General features: G+C 39.5%; 1 protein-coding gene across 4 annotated transcripts in view; it reads right to left on the bottom strand.

Moving 5' to 3' along the window:
• LOC124883739 (Down syndrome cell adhesion molecule-like protein 1 homolog) overlaps window positions 1-17448 on the bottom strand; it is a 185746-nt gene that overhangs the window by 154410 nt on the left and 13888 nt on the right. The window lies entirely within an intron of this gene.

The following is a 17448-nucleotide window of genomic DNA, read 5'->3' as shown; positions in this document are numbered from 1 at the left end:
CAAATACTGTACATGGCAATCCTAGAAGAAAACCTAAGGCTGCAGAAGACTTGACACTAGGGTGTTTAAAATACAGCAAGACAAAGAGCCTAAACATGCAGCCTATGATGCAGTACTATAAGGGAATGGTTTAGATCAAAGGACATTCGTGTGTTGGAAGGCTCCAGTCAAGGCTCAGACATAAAACTAATGGTCACATGCATTCTTCATACAGTTTTATTGAGATGGAACTATTTTGCAAAGCAGAATTGACAAAATGGTGTAATGAGTAAAGCTGAGAAGAACACACCCAAAAAGACCTAGCCTATGGTTTTAATTGCAGTAATTGCCTTAAAAGTTGTAGGGGGTGAAACATCACACATTGTTTCTTAACAAAAGTTGAAACATGTAAAGTGACAACATTGTGAAATATAAAAATTTTGTAAAAGCCTTGTACAATCTAATTTGGTTCAAAGCCTTTTTTCACATCCAACAATACAGACATATTGTTGCAGAATGTAAGGAATCTTTGCAAATAAAAGAAACGTACTGAGTAGCATTCTATAGGTACATATCATGATCTTAAAGGAAAAAAAAAAAACAACTTAAAAGCAAAACTGCCCTGTTTTTAGATGTTTTATTTTTTAACACTGTGACAGTTAACATTTTTTTGTTCAGTTCCACCGATGATGAATGCAGGGACAGGCCAGCAAACAATGCAGTCTGGTGTTCAGTTTAACCACAATAGACCAGCGTTTTTTAGCCCTAGACGTAAAGCCATAGTTTGACTGTAAGAAGGCCTGACTTTAAGCTGCTTTGAAGGGGATGCACAGTGATCGGCCCCTGGCCTTTTAAAGCGCAGCACCACAGATGCTATGAGATGGCGAGGAGTGGAGGACCGCTCACAGCCGATAGAGCTGTCACATGCAGGCGCCAGGCATCAAAAACACACCCTCTGCTCATGGCACGAGCACTAGACTACGAATCTGTGCCAGTGTACAGAAAGGATGGGGGTGATTAAGACGAACTTAATGATGAAAACAGTAGCCTGTAGCTAACCAAATTATCTCTCCAGTTAACTCTGTCACATTTAGATTAGTGAAAAAATGTGAATTGTTGAATCAGAGCATAAATTTTCATTAGATAAATTATGTAAGGTGAAATTAAAGAAATTTATTATTTTGATAAGAAGGAGAGACAGGTAGTTTAAAGGCACGATGACTAGACTTAATAATGAGTGTACTGTTATCTAAACTAAACTGTGAGGCTTATTTGTTTAAGGAGAACTTACGAGACTTTTTTCTCTAGTAACTTTGACATGGACAAAAAGGAGACTATCTTACATGAGTAAGATGAGAAAAACACAATTACAGAAATCAGATAGGGTCTGAGCTGATATTGGGGACGGATTCTGGCAATCTATCAACCGGGCCTCACTTTAGAAATTAGGACAGTAATGGCTTAACAATGTAAAACATACACACATGCACACACATACACATGCACAAGTCTGGGATTGGCCTCACCCCTCCTGCTCGCTTCCCCCAGCTCTCCAATGATATAATTAACGCCTAGCCTGAAGGCCAGTTTCCTTGGTCATTAATAATGCTTTATGCCAGCCGCTACTGTCACTGGAACCCAGTGGAACCAAAGCCAATGTCCTTGTCGAAACGGTGGAGAGTCTTTTTCCTTAAAGTTTAAGCTTTATTCTCCTAAGTCTTTTGTCTCATTCTATCTATTGATTTCACAGTTGTACTTTATTCATAAGCACCTGAACGTTGGACCCTGTCTTTCTTCTTTGGTGGCTTGTGAAGGAGCAGAGTGTATCGGAACCTGCAAAAACCAAATTAAGCTTTATTTAAAAGGTTTTTTGGGGTGTTGGTGGAACAAAATAAGAATTATTGACAAATCTTCCTGTGTTTGAAGATTCATGTTACAAAACCATTTTATAAACTTTACAAAGACAGGATGACAGAATATTTTGTAAATATGTTCATACCCCTTAAACCTTTTTGCATTTGGGTGCATCATGACCAAATAACTCAAAATATTTTATTGTGATTTCAATTAATAGACCAATATAAAGTAGAGCATCGTTAAACAGTGCTAAAATGTGTTGTGTATTTACAGGGGTTGGACAATGAAACTGAAACACCCGGTTTTAGACCACAATAATTTATTAGTATGGTGTAGGGCCTCCTTTTGCGGCCAATACAGCGTCAATTCGTGTTGGGAATGACATAGACAAGTCCTGCAGAGTGGTCAGAGGGATTTTAAGCCATTCTTCTTGCAGGATAGTGGCCAGGTCACTACATGATACTGGTGGAGGAAAAAGTTTCCTGACTCGCTCCTCCAAAACACCCCAAAGTGGCTCAATAATATTTAGATCTGGTGACTGTGCAGGCCATGGGAGATGTTCAACTTCACTTTCATGTTCATCAAACCAATTTTTCACCAGTCTTGCTGTGTGTATTGGTACATTGTCATCCTGATACACGGCACTGCCTTCAGGATACAATGTTTGAACCATTGGATGCACATGGTCCTCAAGAATGGTTCGGTAGTCCTTGGCAGTGACGCGTCCATCTAGCACAAGTATTGGGCCAAGGGAATGCCATAATATGGCAGCCCAAACCATCACTCTGGGAATGCAACAGTCTGGGTGGTACGCTTCTTTGGGGCTTCTCCACACCGTAACTCTCCCGGATGTGGTGAAAACAGTAAAGGTGGACTCATCAGAGAACAATACATGTTTCATATTGTCCACAGCCCAAGATTTTCGCTCCTTGCACCATTGAAACCGACGTTTGGCATTAGCATGAGTGACCAAAGGTTTGGCTATAGCAGCCCGGCCGTGTATATTGACCCTATGGAGCTCTCGACGGATAGTTCTGGTGGAAACAGGAGAGTTGAGGTGCACATTTAATTCTGCCGTGATTTGGGCAGCCGTGGTTTTATGTTTTTTGGATAGAATCCGGGTTAGCACCCGAACATCCCTTTCAGACAGCTTCCTCTTGCGTCCACAGTTAATCCTGTTGGATGTGGTTCGTCCTTCTTGGTGGTATGCTGACATTACCCTGGATACCGTGGCTCTTGATACATCACAAAGACTTGCTGTCTTGGTCACAGATGCGCCAGCAAGACGTGCACCAACAATTTGTCCTCTTTGAAATTCTGGTATGTCACCCATAATGTTGTGTGCATTTCAATATTTTGAGCAAAACTGTGCTCTTACCCTGCTAATTGAACCTTCACACTCTGCTCTTACTGGTGCAATGTGCAATCAATGAAGACTGGCTACCAGGCTGGTCCAATTTAGCCATGAAACCTCCCACACTAAAATGACAGGTGTTTCAGTTTCATTGTCCAACCCCTGTATATTTAGTCTGCCTGAGTCAGTAATTTGTACACAATGCAATTACAGCTGGAAGTCTTTTGGGGTATGTCTGTACCAGCTTTTCACATTGAGACAAAGTAATATTTTTTCCAAAATAGCTCAGAAACTAAGACAAAATGGAGAGCATCTGCAAACAGCCATTTTCAAGACTTGTAATGGATGTTTGACTGAGCAAATTTAACACATGAATATGCTTTGAGGTAAGTTTGAATATGGTAGCTCTAGCTGCATATTAGTCATTTTGCGTATGTAAACCTTATTAAGCACGCAACATACGTCCAGAACCACAAAGTGCTTCACAATAAAACGTACAGGCAAAAAAATAAAGACACAAGAATACTGCTGGAAAATGAATGTCTGCTCCAGTCTTTGGAGGTTTTCTTGTAGCATTGCCCTCTATTTAGTTATAACCATCTTCCGAGTGTCCCTGTCTCTGCTGAAGAAAAGCACTCCTATGGCATTATGCTTTTACTACCATGTCTCATGGTGGTGATAATATTTTTTGGGTGACATCTTGTGTTCATTTTCAGCCACACAGCTTTTTGCACGCAGGCTTAAAAATTCAGTTTTGGAACAGTGCAAATTTAGACCTACAAGGTTTGCATCAAACGGAAAGCAGGCCTTCTTCTGGAATTTTTTTCAACAATGGCTTTCTTTTTATCTCTCAGGTTCTTCCAACTGACCACTGGAACTTTGTAACTTTGCCAAGGTACCCATAGGCATCTTGACTACTTCTCTGATTAATGCTGTCTTTGCCCATTCTCTCAGTTCAGGCGAAGGCCATATTTTGGTTGATTTATAGTTGTGCCATACTCTTTAAAGTTTCAGAGGATGGACTGAGATGTTTAAAGCTTCAGATATCGTTTTAAAACCTAACCATGCTTTAAATTCTTTACCCCTGATTTGTTTGATCTGTTCTTTGAATTTAATGACGGTGTTTGTTGGATTCTATTTATGAAATTAAGTGACTTTTGAAAGCAGCTGACTAAATTAGATTTTATTTAGGGGTATTAGAGTAAAGGTCTTTGAATACATAACTGTGAAACACATTGTATTTATTTGGTGGTAACATAACAAAATGTGAAAGAAGGGATCTGAATACTTTTGCCACCACTCTGGACGCAGATATCAACATGAGCTCAAAAGCTAAAATACAAGTCATTCTAATCAGACCTTTGTTTGACTTCTTCATTTAAACAACCCTAGAATTTCATTGATGTCATCTAGCAGCGGATCAATAGTCTAGATCGACAGCGCAGCCTCAGCTGTTGTGACCGAGCCAATCCTTTCAATCATTTATTTACTCTCCGACTGACCCGGCTGCCTCCTGTCAATAGCAAGTAAAATCCCAAATGCCCACCGAGGCTCTCCGAGAGTGTTTAAAATCAGCTTGACAGCTTGTAAATACTTGCCGCAATGATGACAGATTTCACATTTTTAGTTCAGTTCAAATCCTGTCAAGGTCACTTGTTTTACTTTTCACACCCTTTCAGAAGCTGTTGTGTTACTATTCCTTTTCCCACTTCAAATCTGTTAAATAAGCTCTAGATGCCCCTGTAAAAACCCAAGGTGACCACAATAAGAAGCAACTATTGTGATTTATAGCACAATATTCAAAGATCTGAGAAAGACATGGGGGTTGGGGGTCAGAAATTCATCCTCTTAAGCTTTGTAACACGATGCAAATGGTAGCCTGACTCATTTGTGTGTAAATTGCACTCCCCCATCATTGCATGTACGGCAGAATTATTAGGATGTTACTGATGCCTGACTATAAGCAGCCAGGTTGCCAGGAAACGAGCTACAACACAGGTCTGGACAACTGGGCGCACTGGGAGGCGAGTCTTGTATCACTGTCGCTTCAATAATTAACGACAGTGAAACCAAATACTGTATTTACTTATTTATAAAGCAAGCTGAGAATATGAAAAGATGGTGGAGGAACATAATGAAACACAAGATATCCTAATATATAGGGCTTTCATTGCTAAATGAAAATAATATGGATTAAAAAACAACAAAACACCCTTTTTACACCCAGTTTTTATGTGTTAGAAAGAAGCTACTAGTCAGAAAAGTCATGCTGAAGACAAATTAAGACTAAGGATCTATTTAAACACTTTCTAGAGCTTTGTTGTTTTATGTATGTTAGTTGGAACAAAGAAAAGATAATGTTAGCCTCAAAGAACAGGTATCCCCCTTTCATTGTATTGTCTGTGTAAACAGCTGTTAGGTGAATGAAACCATAACCACAGACTCCTACAGCTCATTATCCAAGCATAACATTATGCAATGTTTGCAATAAAGTGCCGTGTAAATAATTTATACTAAAACGTATATAAAAAATAAAAACAATTACTGCTCAGGGATCAAGGTAAAGGACAAAAACTGTTAATTGACCATTAGCATTTCTGAATGCATGGATTTTGGTTTTAGGCAAAAGAAAATATTTGAAGAAATCAGACATAAGCTGACTAATATGGTTGTCACAAAATTCCAGCTCTAATAAAAGGGAATTTAAAAGGAAAAAATATTAACAAAAATATTTGGTATTTTAAACCTGATGACAACCATCATCAGTATAAGCAGAGGTCAAACTGACAAGACAATGCTGTAAAACAGAGTTTGCCACATTGAAAATATGAAAGGAAATGTCCTATCCAAACCAACCTGGTAAAATACAGAAATATAGTTACCCCCCTGTTAAACCGTGAATAAACGGTGGTTAAACTCAATCTTTGGTTGATTTCATTAGCCAAACCTAAACATAATTACTGTCAGACTGGCAGAATCAAGAAATCACTTAAAGAGAAACTGTCTGACAATATGCAGTAGGCTAAAAGTCATTGACAGCTTTCAGTCTGGAAAGGGTTACAAAGCCATTACTAAGGCTTTGGGAGTCCACTGAACCACAAACACAGAACAGTGGCGAACCTTCCCAGTAGTGGTAGGCTTAAATAAATCACTACAACAGATTACCACAACTCATCTAGAAGACCGCAAAAGAACTCCTAACATCTAAAACACTGCAGGCCTTACTTAACTCAGTTCAGTAAGGTCAGTCTTCATAGTACAAAAATAAGAACGAAACTGGGCACAAATTACATATCATAGAAGATTCCAAGATGAAAACTGCTGCTGACCAAATCGCACATTTCCCGAAAAACATCTTGGTGATCACAGTTTTGACAAAATATTCTGTGGACTGACAAGATTAAAGTGGAAGAAGTGTGTATCCTATTACATCTAGTGTAAAACTAAAAATATATTTTTCACAGCACTGTACAGACAGCGTCAAACTGGACTGTGTGTAACTTGATCTGGAGTATGGCAGGCCTTTATGTGTGTTATGTGTTTGAATGAATTGATTTATCTGTTGGCACATTTGGGTGCATCGTTGCCTGCAGGAAGAAGGTCCTGAGTTCAAATTCAGACTTTTTGCATGCCATTTGCATGGTTTTTCCATGCAGGATTTTTCTCCAGGTACTCTGGGTTCCTCTCACAACCCAAAAACATGCATGTTAGGTTAAGTTATCTATCGTGTGTGTTTCTGACTGGTGACCCATCCAGTGTGGACTCTGCCGAAAATAGGCACCAGTTCCCTGCGTAGATAAAGTGGATGAAATGAATTAATGAATTTAGTAGAACTGAGTTGGAAACTGCATTATAGGTAAAAGAATGACCTTTTAGTTCTGTAAAGTAATTTCAAATTACATTTGTTGTTACATGGCACTACTATATAAATAAATGTAACAAAATGTAATTGAATGAAGTATGTCCAAAGCCATTATTGTAATTTTGTTTCAGATGCAACTCTATAATCAACGATATACTTCAGTACCTCCAGTCATGTTCTAACTTTTCTTAACTTTAATGTATTTCTTTTAAAATTGACCCCCTTCACAGAGGCAGGTTCAACCCAGGTTCTCATAATTGGTTGTACCTGCCTTGATCACCAATCTTAGAGACTGGTAAACATTTTAAATGTCTTTTACTGCTATTTAAGTTTTCCCTACCTATTATTGAACTCAGAATAGTTTTGAAATGTCTTACAATACTTCCCAGATTTATAAACAGCAACAAATTTCCCCAGGATTATTGCTGCTGAATGTTTTGCACCTTGACTTTTGTTTTGTCATTGTGATCACTTATTTAGAAAGATTTGCTTAGCAGGACCGTCTTATCTATTGACGCAGTATAGGAGCAGGATTTATAAATTCAAATTAAATTCAGTTCAAAAATACTTTATTAATCCCAAAGAAAAATTAAAGGCTGTTGTAGCTCATTATGTGGGTTTCTTCAAAGAGTCGTTGTAGATGCTGATGGCTGTGGGCAGGAAGGATCTCCTGTAGAGGTCTGTCTTACAGCAGATCTGAAGAAGCCTCTGACTGAAGACACTCTGTTGTTGTAGGACAGTCTCATGAAGAGGATGTTCAGGGTTCTCCATAATGTTCTTCATTTTATGAAGAATCCTTCTTTGCACAATGGTCTCCAGAGGTTCCAGAGGTGTCCCCAGAACAGAACCAGCCTTCTTTATAGCTTGCTGAGCTTTTTTAAGTCCCTGGCTCTGATGCTGCTTCCCCAGCAGATGATGGCAGCAGATATCACACTCTCCACAACAGACTTATCGAAGATATGCAGCATCTTGCTGCAAACACCAAAGGACTTAAGCTTCCTCAAGAAGTACAGTCTGCTCTTCCCTTCTTGTAGATGGCTTCACAGTTGCATCTCCACTCTAGTCTGTTGTCCAGGTGAACACAGGTATTTATACTCCTCCACCACCTCCACCTCTTCTCCCATGATAGAAATAGTTTTTGACTTATTCCTGTTTCTCTTAAAATCTACAATCATCTCCTTTGTTTTAATCACGTTCAAAATGAGATGATTGTTTTCACACTATGCCACCTTCCTGTACTCAGCTTCTTGTCCATCTCTGATCCACCCCACAACGGCAGAATCATCTGAGTATTTCTGCAGATGACAGGAGTCTGTCTGAAGTGTACAGAGTGAAGAGGAATGGTGAGAGTACAGTCCCCTGTGGTGCTCCTGTGCTGCTGACTACCTGGTTAGACACACAATCCTTCAGTCTCACAAACTGTGGTCTGTTTGTCAGGTAGTCTTTGATCCAGGAGATTGTTGAGGCCTCCACCTGAGTCTTCTGGAGTTTCTGACAAAGCAAATCAGGTTAGATTGTGTTAAATGCACTGGAGAAATCAAAGAACATGATCCTCACAGTGCTGCTGGCTTTGTCCAGATGACAGTGGGTTTGTTGAAGCAGGTGTATGATGGCATCTTCAACTCCAACTCCACAGCGATAAGCAAACTGAAGGGGGTCCTGATGCTTTACTGTTTGCTTACTCAGGTGGGCCAACAGGATTCTCTCTAGGACCTTCATGATGTGGGATGTCAGGGCAACAGGTCTATAGTCATTGAGGACTGATGGGTGAGTTTTCTTTGGTACCGGAACAAGACAGGAGGTCTTCCACAACAGTGGAATTTTCTTCTGAGCAAAAATAATCAATTAGAATGAAAGGCAACAGAACTACTCCAACCTGCTGCCACCTTGAGCGGCGCAATTCTAGAATTCAAGCAGGGCATTTTGTGTCATGTTGGATTGTAGTAAAATTTTATTTATCTAATTTCTAGCCTGGTCCTGGATGATTTTAAACCTTTTTTAATACATGATTTCTAAGAGTTACAAACACCGTAATAAACTTTATGTCTCTTAACTTTGAAACGAAAGTTTAACAGGTGCCTTAAAACTATGAGCACAGTCAACTATAAGATTTGCATGATCTGAACAAGCATAAGAACAGTCAGGACAATTTACAACTATTAGTTAAACAATGGAAAACATTAACTTATGTTCTGTGTACACAACGTATTATCATAAATAGAGCTTAAGGGATAAAATAAGTGCATTTAACCTAAGGGTGCTGTCAGCTTTTACACTTAGACAGTATTGCTTTTTATCAGGGTGGTTAACAAAAATAAAGAATAACATGAGTTTGCAGAACTAAATCTGTTTAACTGAAATTACAAAAAAAAAAAAATGTTTTGCAAAAAACAGAGCCAAGTAAAGGATATCCAGGAAAAAAAAAAAAACAACCCAGTTATTTAGACTGGTGATGATATTATTATTGGACCACTATTGGGATGCATGGAAGAGATAAAGGAAAATAGGATAGAAAGAATAGAAGAATCACAGAAGAGAAACTGCACGTATGGGCAGGAGGGGGTGGGGCAGATTTTTGTGGAAGGTGTCTCACTGTGTCTTGTCAGCTGTCATCATTCTCGTGCACCACCTGAAACGGGGCAGGCCACACCTCTGTGTTGCCCATGGCAACTACAGACAGAGGGTTTTCATATGCACGCACGTGCGTGTGGGAGAAAGAGTGGAGGTGTGCCTTTGTGCTGCGTTAGGCTCCAGAGGTAATGAGGTGCGTACACATGCACGTGAGCCTGGTTATGGAGCTGTAGAGTTGTGGTTGCTTCAGCATTTAATTGATTAATCGTTGTAATTATTTGGAAAGGAAGGTCACTTTAACACTTAGGCTATCTGGAAGGTCACTCTGATGCTGGAGGGACTGTTATCCTCTGGGGACCACACAGGCCATAAGGGTGTGTTTATGTGAGGAGGAGATTTCAGAACCGTTTTGGAAAATAAATTTACCTGTGTATGCGGGAGGGAAGCAGGGAACTGGTGACTGCCTCTTTATGTGGGTACAATGAACGAATTAAACAATGTGTGTCTGGCTATTACTGTGACCCACAAATTCACCTCTTTTCATAATTCTTTTCACATTTTTATATGTCTGTAGCTCAGTCTTTTCTGCCAAACAATCTGACAAAGAGCTGGCAGTCAAACATTGTGCAGTAAATGGCTACGTGTCCATGCGTGTCTGTGTGTATATAAATTAGTATGTACGTGTGTAGTTTTGGGACTTTCCAGTCCATGGACAGATGGAAAGACTGGGAGACTAGCTTGCTGGCATAAGCTGTACACAGGCTGGTGTGCATGAGAGTCTGCTTGTTGTCTGTGTGAGTTCAAATGGGTGTGAATATGAATGTACGAATCTGCTGTATGCATACCTACATGTATTATATTAATCACACGAGGATGTGTGTGTGTATGTGTGTGTGTGTTTGTGTGTGTGTGTGTGTGTGTGTGTGTGTGTGTGTGTGTGTGTGTGTGTGTGTGTGTGTGTGTATGGGGTTTTTGAGTATGTCTGTTTGTGTGTCTGAGGATGAGCAATAATATCTTCTATCAGCGTGTTCATCACTTCCCTGCAGCTCTGACCTTGGCAGGGAGTGCAGACGGGTCACTGAGCCAACTGTTTGTGTGGTTGTGGGTCTGTCCTTTTACTAAATCACAGAGTCACAGAATGGCATTTTAGGAAACGTCAACAGATATTAGACCAAGATAACTGGTATGACAGTCAGTCAGTCATTTTCTACCGCTTATTCCATAATGGGTCGCGGGGAAGCTGGGGCCTATCTCCAGCAATCTCTGGGCGAGAGGCGGGGTACACCCTGGACAGGTCGCCCGTCCATCGCAGGGCCACTGGTTTGACAAGTGTTGAAAATTACATTATACATAGAAAAACCGAAAAAAGATTATTTTCAATATTTGGCTAAATGTTATCTGCAAGGTTAACTCTGTTTTTTTCTAAACGTTTAATAAAATATATCTCAAATTGTAATATTGAAAAGATCTAGCACCATTTTCTCACAGAAGGTACAAGTTGAATTGTTGCAGAAATCTTAGTACACCTATAGCCTTTCTCAGCTGGACATGTTTTAACCAATAATTGTAATATGTGTTATCGGATTTTATGTGACAAACCAATGTGAAGTGGAAGAAAACTGACACATGTTCTTAAAATATTTTCACAAAAGGAAATATGGAAACTGTATGATGCATTTAACTTAGCCCCTTTTATTCAGATACCCCTTACTAAAATCCAGTGCAGTTGATTCCCTTCAGAAGTCATGCAATCAACAAATAGAGTCCACCTATTTGTAATCTAATTTCTGCATAAATACAGCTGTTCTTTGAAGTGCCTCAAGGGTTTATTGGAGAACATTAGCAAACAAACAGCATATCTAATACCAGGGAACACAGCAGACAGGTCAAGGAAAAAGTTGTAGAGAGGTTTAAAACAGGGTGGGGTTATAAAGATATACCAAGCTTTAAAAGTACAGATAAGGTTATTATAGTGGGGGATTTTAACATTTATGTTGACACTGAAAGTGATAGCCTAAATATAGCCTTTAATGCTATTTTAGACTCAATTGGCTTTGCTCAAAACATTAACAAACCTACGCACCTTCGTCTTCATTCTATGGACCTTGTGCTGACATATGGCATTGAGTGTAAAGACATAATATTTTCTCATAACCTTGTCCTGTCTGACCATTTTTTATTAACCTTTGACCGAGTACTCCACACCTGAAAGAAAATTTCATTATAGTAGATCATTATCAGAAAATGCTGTAACAACTTTTAAATAATCTGTTCCACTTTTAATTTCCTCATTATCACAGAAAAACACAGTGGAGGGAAATAATTTTGTTTCTTCCCCTTCACAAATTCATTCTCTTGTTCATAGTGTTACTTCATCATTGCGTGATGCATTAGACAATGCAGCCCCCTTGAAAAAGAAGGTAATCATTAATAGGAGGCTAGCTCCTTGGCTTAATTCAGAGCTGCGTACTTTAAAGCACAATGTTAGAAAATTGGAGAGAAAATGGCGCTCTACACACCTAGAGGATTCCTACTTAATTTGGAAAAATAGCAAAATGCAGGGTTAATAGTGGAGTACCACAGGGCTCAGTACTTGGGTCAATTCTCTTTACTATATATATGCTTCCAATAGGTAAAATTATCAGGTGCATAGAATACATTTTCACTGTTATGCTGATGATACTCAGCTTTACTTATCTATAAATCCTGATGAGCCCAACCAGTTAGACAGACTACAAGCATGTCTTGAAGACATAAAAACTTGGATGACTTGAAATTTTCTGCTTCTAAATTCAGACAAGACAGAAGTTGTCGCCTTTGGACCGGAGTCTTTAAAAAAGAAACTGCTAAGTCAATCACTTAACCTGGATGGCATTAAATTGACCTCCGGTAATAAAGTAAAAAACCTTGGTGTTGACCAGGACATGTCATTTAAATCCTATATTAAACAGGTTTCTAGGATTTCCTTCTTTCAAATCTGGAGCATTGCCATATATATCAGGATGTCCACAAAATAGAGTTAAAAGCCTTCAGCTGATTCAAAATGCTGCAGCAAGAGTTCTGATGAAAATTAAAAAGAGAGATCATATTTCTCCTATTTTAGCTTCCCTTCATTGGCTCCCTGTTAAATCCAGAATAGAATTTAAAATTCTCCTCCTCACATATAAAGCCCTTAATGATCTAGCTCATCATACATCAGAGATCTGATTGTTCCATATGTTCCTAACAGAGCACTTCGTTCTCAGACTGCAGGTTTACTGGTGGTTCCTAGAGTCTAGACGTAGAATGGGAGGCAGATCCTTTAGTTATCAGGCTCCTCTCCTGTGGAACCAGCTCCAAGTTTTAGTCCGTGAGGCAGACACCCTGTCTACTTTTAAGGCTAGGCTTAAAACTTTCCTTTTTGATGAAGCTTATAGTTAGAGTGGCTTAGGTTATCCTGAGCTATCTCTGTAGTTATGTTGCTATGGGCTTAGGCTGCTGGAGGACATAATGACCACTTTCACTCTCTTCACTACATTCTCATACTACTCTCCAATTTTGCAATATTTGCTGTTATTTCAGCTTTTAACTTTATGTTCTCTCTCTTTTCTCTTCCTAGAAGCTACACCTGGCCTGACTCTGTGTCTAACTGTGACACCTTTCCGGAGGGGGGTATCGTCCAAGCTTCTGCTGGCAACGACTTAATGCTCACCCTCTACAGATGATCCACATGGCCCGGCCCTGTCTTTCAGTGTTTAACCCTGTCTCTCTCCTAGACATAGCTACTGACTGAGCTTTAACTGTGACTAAATATATGTGCTCTCTTTCAGACTATAACCTTGAAAACTGGCTCAGAGTTTATCTGTTCTTTCTTCCTCATAGATGAAATGACTAAAGGAGCTACATCCAATAACATTTACTTTTCCTTCCTATAGAAAGTACAGGTCCTTCTCAAAATATTAGCATATTGTGATAAAGTTCATTATTTTCCATAATGTCATGATGAAAATTTAACATTCATATATTTTAAATTCATTGCACACTAACTGAAATATTTCAGGTCTTTTATTGTCGTAATACGGATGATTTTGGCATACAGCTCCTGAAAACCCTATCTCACAAAATTAGCATATTTCATCCGACCAATAAAAGAAAAGTGTTTTTAATACAAAAAACGTCAACCTTCAAATAATCATGTACAGTTATGCACTCATTACTTGGTCGGGAATCCTTTGGCAGAAATGACTGCTTCAATGTGGCGTGGCATGGAGGCAATCAGACTGTGGCACTGCTGAGGTCTTATGGAGGCCCAGGATGCTTCGATAGCGGCCTTTAGCTCATCCAGAGTGTTGGGTCTTGAGTCTCTCAAAGTTCTCTTCACAATATCCCACAGATTCTCTATGGGGTTCAGGTCAGGAGAGTTGGCAGGCAAATTGAGCACAGTGATACCATGGTCAGTAAATCATTTACCAGTGGTTTTGGCACTGTGAGCAAGTGCCAGGTCGTGCTGAAAAATGAAATATTCATCTCCATAAAGCTTTTCAGCAGATGGAAGCATGAAGTGCTCCAAAATCTCCTGATAGCTAGCTGCATTGACCCTGCCCTTGATAAAACACAGTGGACCAACACCAGCAGCTGACACGGCACCCCAGACCATCACTGACTGTGGGTACTTGACACTGGACTTCTGGCATTTTGGCATTTCCTTCTCCCCAGTCTTCCTCCAGACTCTGGCACCTTGATTTCCGAATGACATGCAGAATTTGCTTTCATCCGAAAAAAGTACTTTGGACCACTGAGCAACAGTCCAGTGCTGCTTCTCTGTAGCCCAGGTCAGGCACTTCTGCCACTGTTTCTGGTTCAAAAGTGGCTTGACCTGGGGAATGCGGCACCTGTAGCCCATTTCCTGCACACGCCTGTGCACGGTGGCTCTGGATGTTTCTACTCCAGACTCAGTCCACTGCTTCCGCAGGTCCCCCAAGGTCTGGAATTGGCCCTTCTCCACAATCTTCCTCAGGGTCCGGTCACCTCTTCTCGTTGTGCAGCGTTTTCTGCCACACTTTTTCCTTCCCACAGACTTCCCACTGAGGTGCTTTGATACAGCACTCTGGGAACAGCCTATTCGTTCAGAAATTTATTTCTGTGTCTTACCCTCTTGCTTTAGGGTGTCAATAGTGGCCTTCTGGACAGCAGTCAGGTCGGCAGTCTTACCAATGATTGGGGTTTTGAGTGATGAACCAGGCTGGGAGTTTTAAAGGCCTCAGGAATCTTTTGCAGGTGTTTAGAGTTAACTCGTTGATTCAGATGATTAGGTTCATAGCTCGTTTAGAGACCCTTTTAATGATATGCTAATTTTGTGAGATAGGAATTTTGGGTTTTCATGAGCTGTATGCCAAAATCATCCGTATTAAGACAATAAAAGACCTGAAATATTTCAGTTAGTGTGCAATGAATCTAAAATATATTACTGTTAAATTTTCATCATGACATTATGGAAAATAATGAACTTTATCACAATATGCTAATAGTTTGAGAAGGACATGTACTCCTGGATCAGTGCTTCTTTGTTCTCTTTGTGTCTCTGCTCTGTTCTCTCAAACCCCCAGTTGGTCGTGGCAGATAGCCGCTCACACTGAGCTTGGTTCTGCTGAAGGTTTTAAAAGGGTGTTTTTCCTCTCCACTGTCGCTACATGCATGTTCAGTATGAGGGATTGCTTCAAAGTCAATGCCAGTGACTGTCCACTGTCACTACATGCTCATCCAGGAGGAGTGACTGCTACAAGTCTCTGACTGGATGCAATCTGCTGGGTTTGTGAAGTGCCTTGAGATGACATGTGTTGTGAATTGGCGCTATATAAATAAAACTGAATTGAATTGAATTGAAAGGTCTCACCGAGCTCTGTTCATCCCATCATCTGACAACCATAAACAAACATACCAAGATATTGTGGTCCGCCTAAACTGACAGGCCAAGGAAGGATAGCATTAATCAGACAAGCACTCAAGAGGCCCTTGGTAACTCTGGAAAAGCTGCAGAGAACCACATCTCAGGGCACAACTGACAGCTATCAGTTGAGATGTTAAAAGAAGAGCACCCTGAAGAAAGGCTTTGTCAAAAGAAAGCCAATAGAAGTATTTTTTGTAGTTTGCCACAAGCCATGTGAGGGACACAGCAAACATCTGAACGAAGGTACTCTGTGACCAAAATTACCCTTTGACGTATTTATGGTGGAAAACTAACAATGCACAAAATCCTAAACACACCATCCCCATTGTGAAAAATGGTGATGATAATATCATGCTGTGGGGAAGGTTTCCTTCAGCTGAGAACACAAAAGCTGGTCAGATTTGATGAGAAGATGAATGGAGCTAAAAAAAAAGTGGAATCCGGGAAGAAAACATGTTAGAGGCTGCTACTGACTTGAGACTAGGGCAAAGATTCTTCTTTCAGCAAGTCACCAACCCTAAACAGACATCCATATCTATAGTAGAATGGCTTAGATAAAAGGATATTCATTAGATGGAATTACCTATTCAAATTCCAGACCAAAATCTAATTAGCAATCAATTTGCAAGACCTGAAATTTGGTGTTCAAAGTCGCTCTGCATCTAGTCTGACTGAGTTTGAACTTTTTGTGCAAAGTAGAGACATTCCCTAAAAGACTTGCTGCAATAGTTGCTGCTAAAGATGTGTCTTATCTACTAAGAATCAGGACGCTAAATACAAATTCAGGTATTTGCAAGATAATGCAGTAATAAAAGGTACTTCTTCTGTTGTTTTAGAGTTTGAGACCAAAAAAAAAAAAAAAAAAAACAAAAGAAAACCAGCAAAATGTTCAGTATTTATCCTGAGACTAGTGATGTTATATCCAAAAAACATTTCTGAACATTTTAAGGATATTTGAGATTTAGGTAGTGCCTGCTTCAACTTATAGACCTGATCTATCAGAACAGATTGGAACAATTAAATAAAAAAATTTTGAACTCCCGCAAAAGCATTACAAATCTGTTTTCTTTACTATGCTAAAACCCTGTATAGTGACATAACATATCATATTTTCATTAGGAATAAAGTATCCCTTTTTATCTTCTGTAGAGGCAGGAGTGTGGCCAAATTATGAAAAATTATATGTTTCATGTTAGAAAATACAGCCTAAATGGTAAATTTAAGAGCTGCTGGGTAAACACTGTCTCCAACCCATTAACTGCCGAAACATCAACCCTAAAGTGGACGCAACATGTTTACAGTCCAAGCTTTTAGGGCCTCTTCATGTCAATCATAATAGAATTACCAAGCCAAACAAGGGTGCTACTGAGCTCACTGTGCAGAACCACACCTAACTTTGGGTGATAAATGAAAATGAATGAAAATGTGCTGCTTTAATTTTATGCCTTAGATGTATTCGAGTTCATGTTTTATTGGCCAATATGATGGAAATTTGTTGAACATACTTTCAATATTGGAGTAAACTGCAGCAGTTAGTGAGAAAAATAAATCTCAAATTGAAAAATAAATATTTTAAATTAAATCATTGTGCCCCTGCTGTTAATACTTTGTACAACCCTCTTTTGCAAATTAAAAAGTGTTTAGACTTTTCTTCACATAGTTATTGAGTCATACAGAGACAGATATCTGGGAAGCGCCATGAAAGAAAGTGGATTTTATTCCTGGTGAACTACTTTTGTGTGGATTTAATCATCCTGTGGAAAGCCCCAATGCTGACCCATTTTTAGTTTTCTGGTAGGGCCAGCATATTCTTTTCATAATCTTTCAGCATTTCAAAATCTTTTAAAACCCAAACGCTAAACTGGGGTGCCCCGAGGTAAGTGTAAGGCTTACAACTGA

Source organism: Girardinichthys multiradiatus, chromosome 18, assembly GCF_021462225.1.
Source record: "Girardinichthys multiradiatus isolate DD_20200921_A chromosome 18, DD_fGirMul_XY1, whole genome shotgun sequence".
In the NCBI taxonomy this organism is placed as follows: domain Eukaryota; kingdom Metazoa; phylum Chordata; class Actinopteri; order Cyprinodontiformes; family Goodeidae; genus Girardinichthys; species Girardinichthys multiradiatus.
The sequence above is the reverse complement of the archived record's forward strand: the minus strand, read 5'-3'. Positions and strand labels throughout refer to the sequence as shown.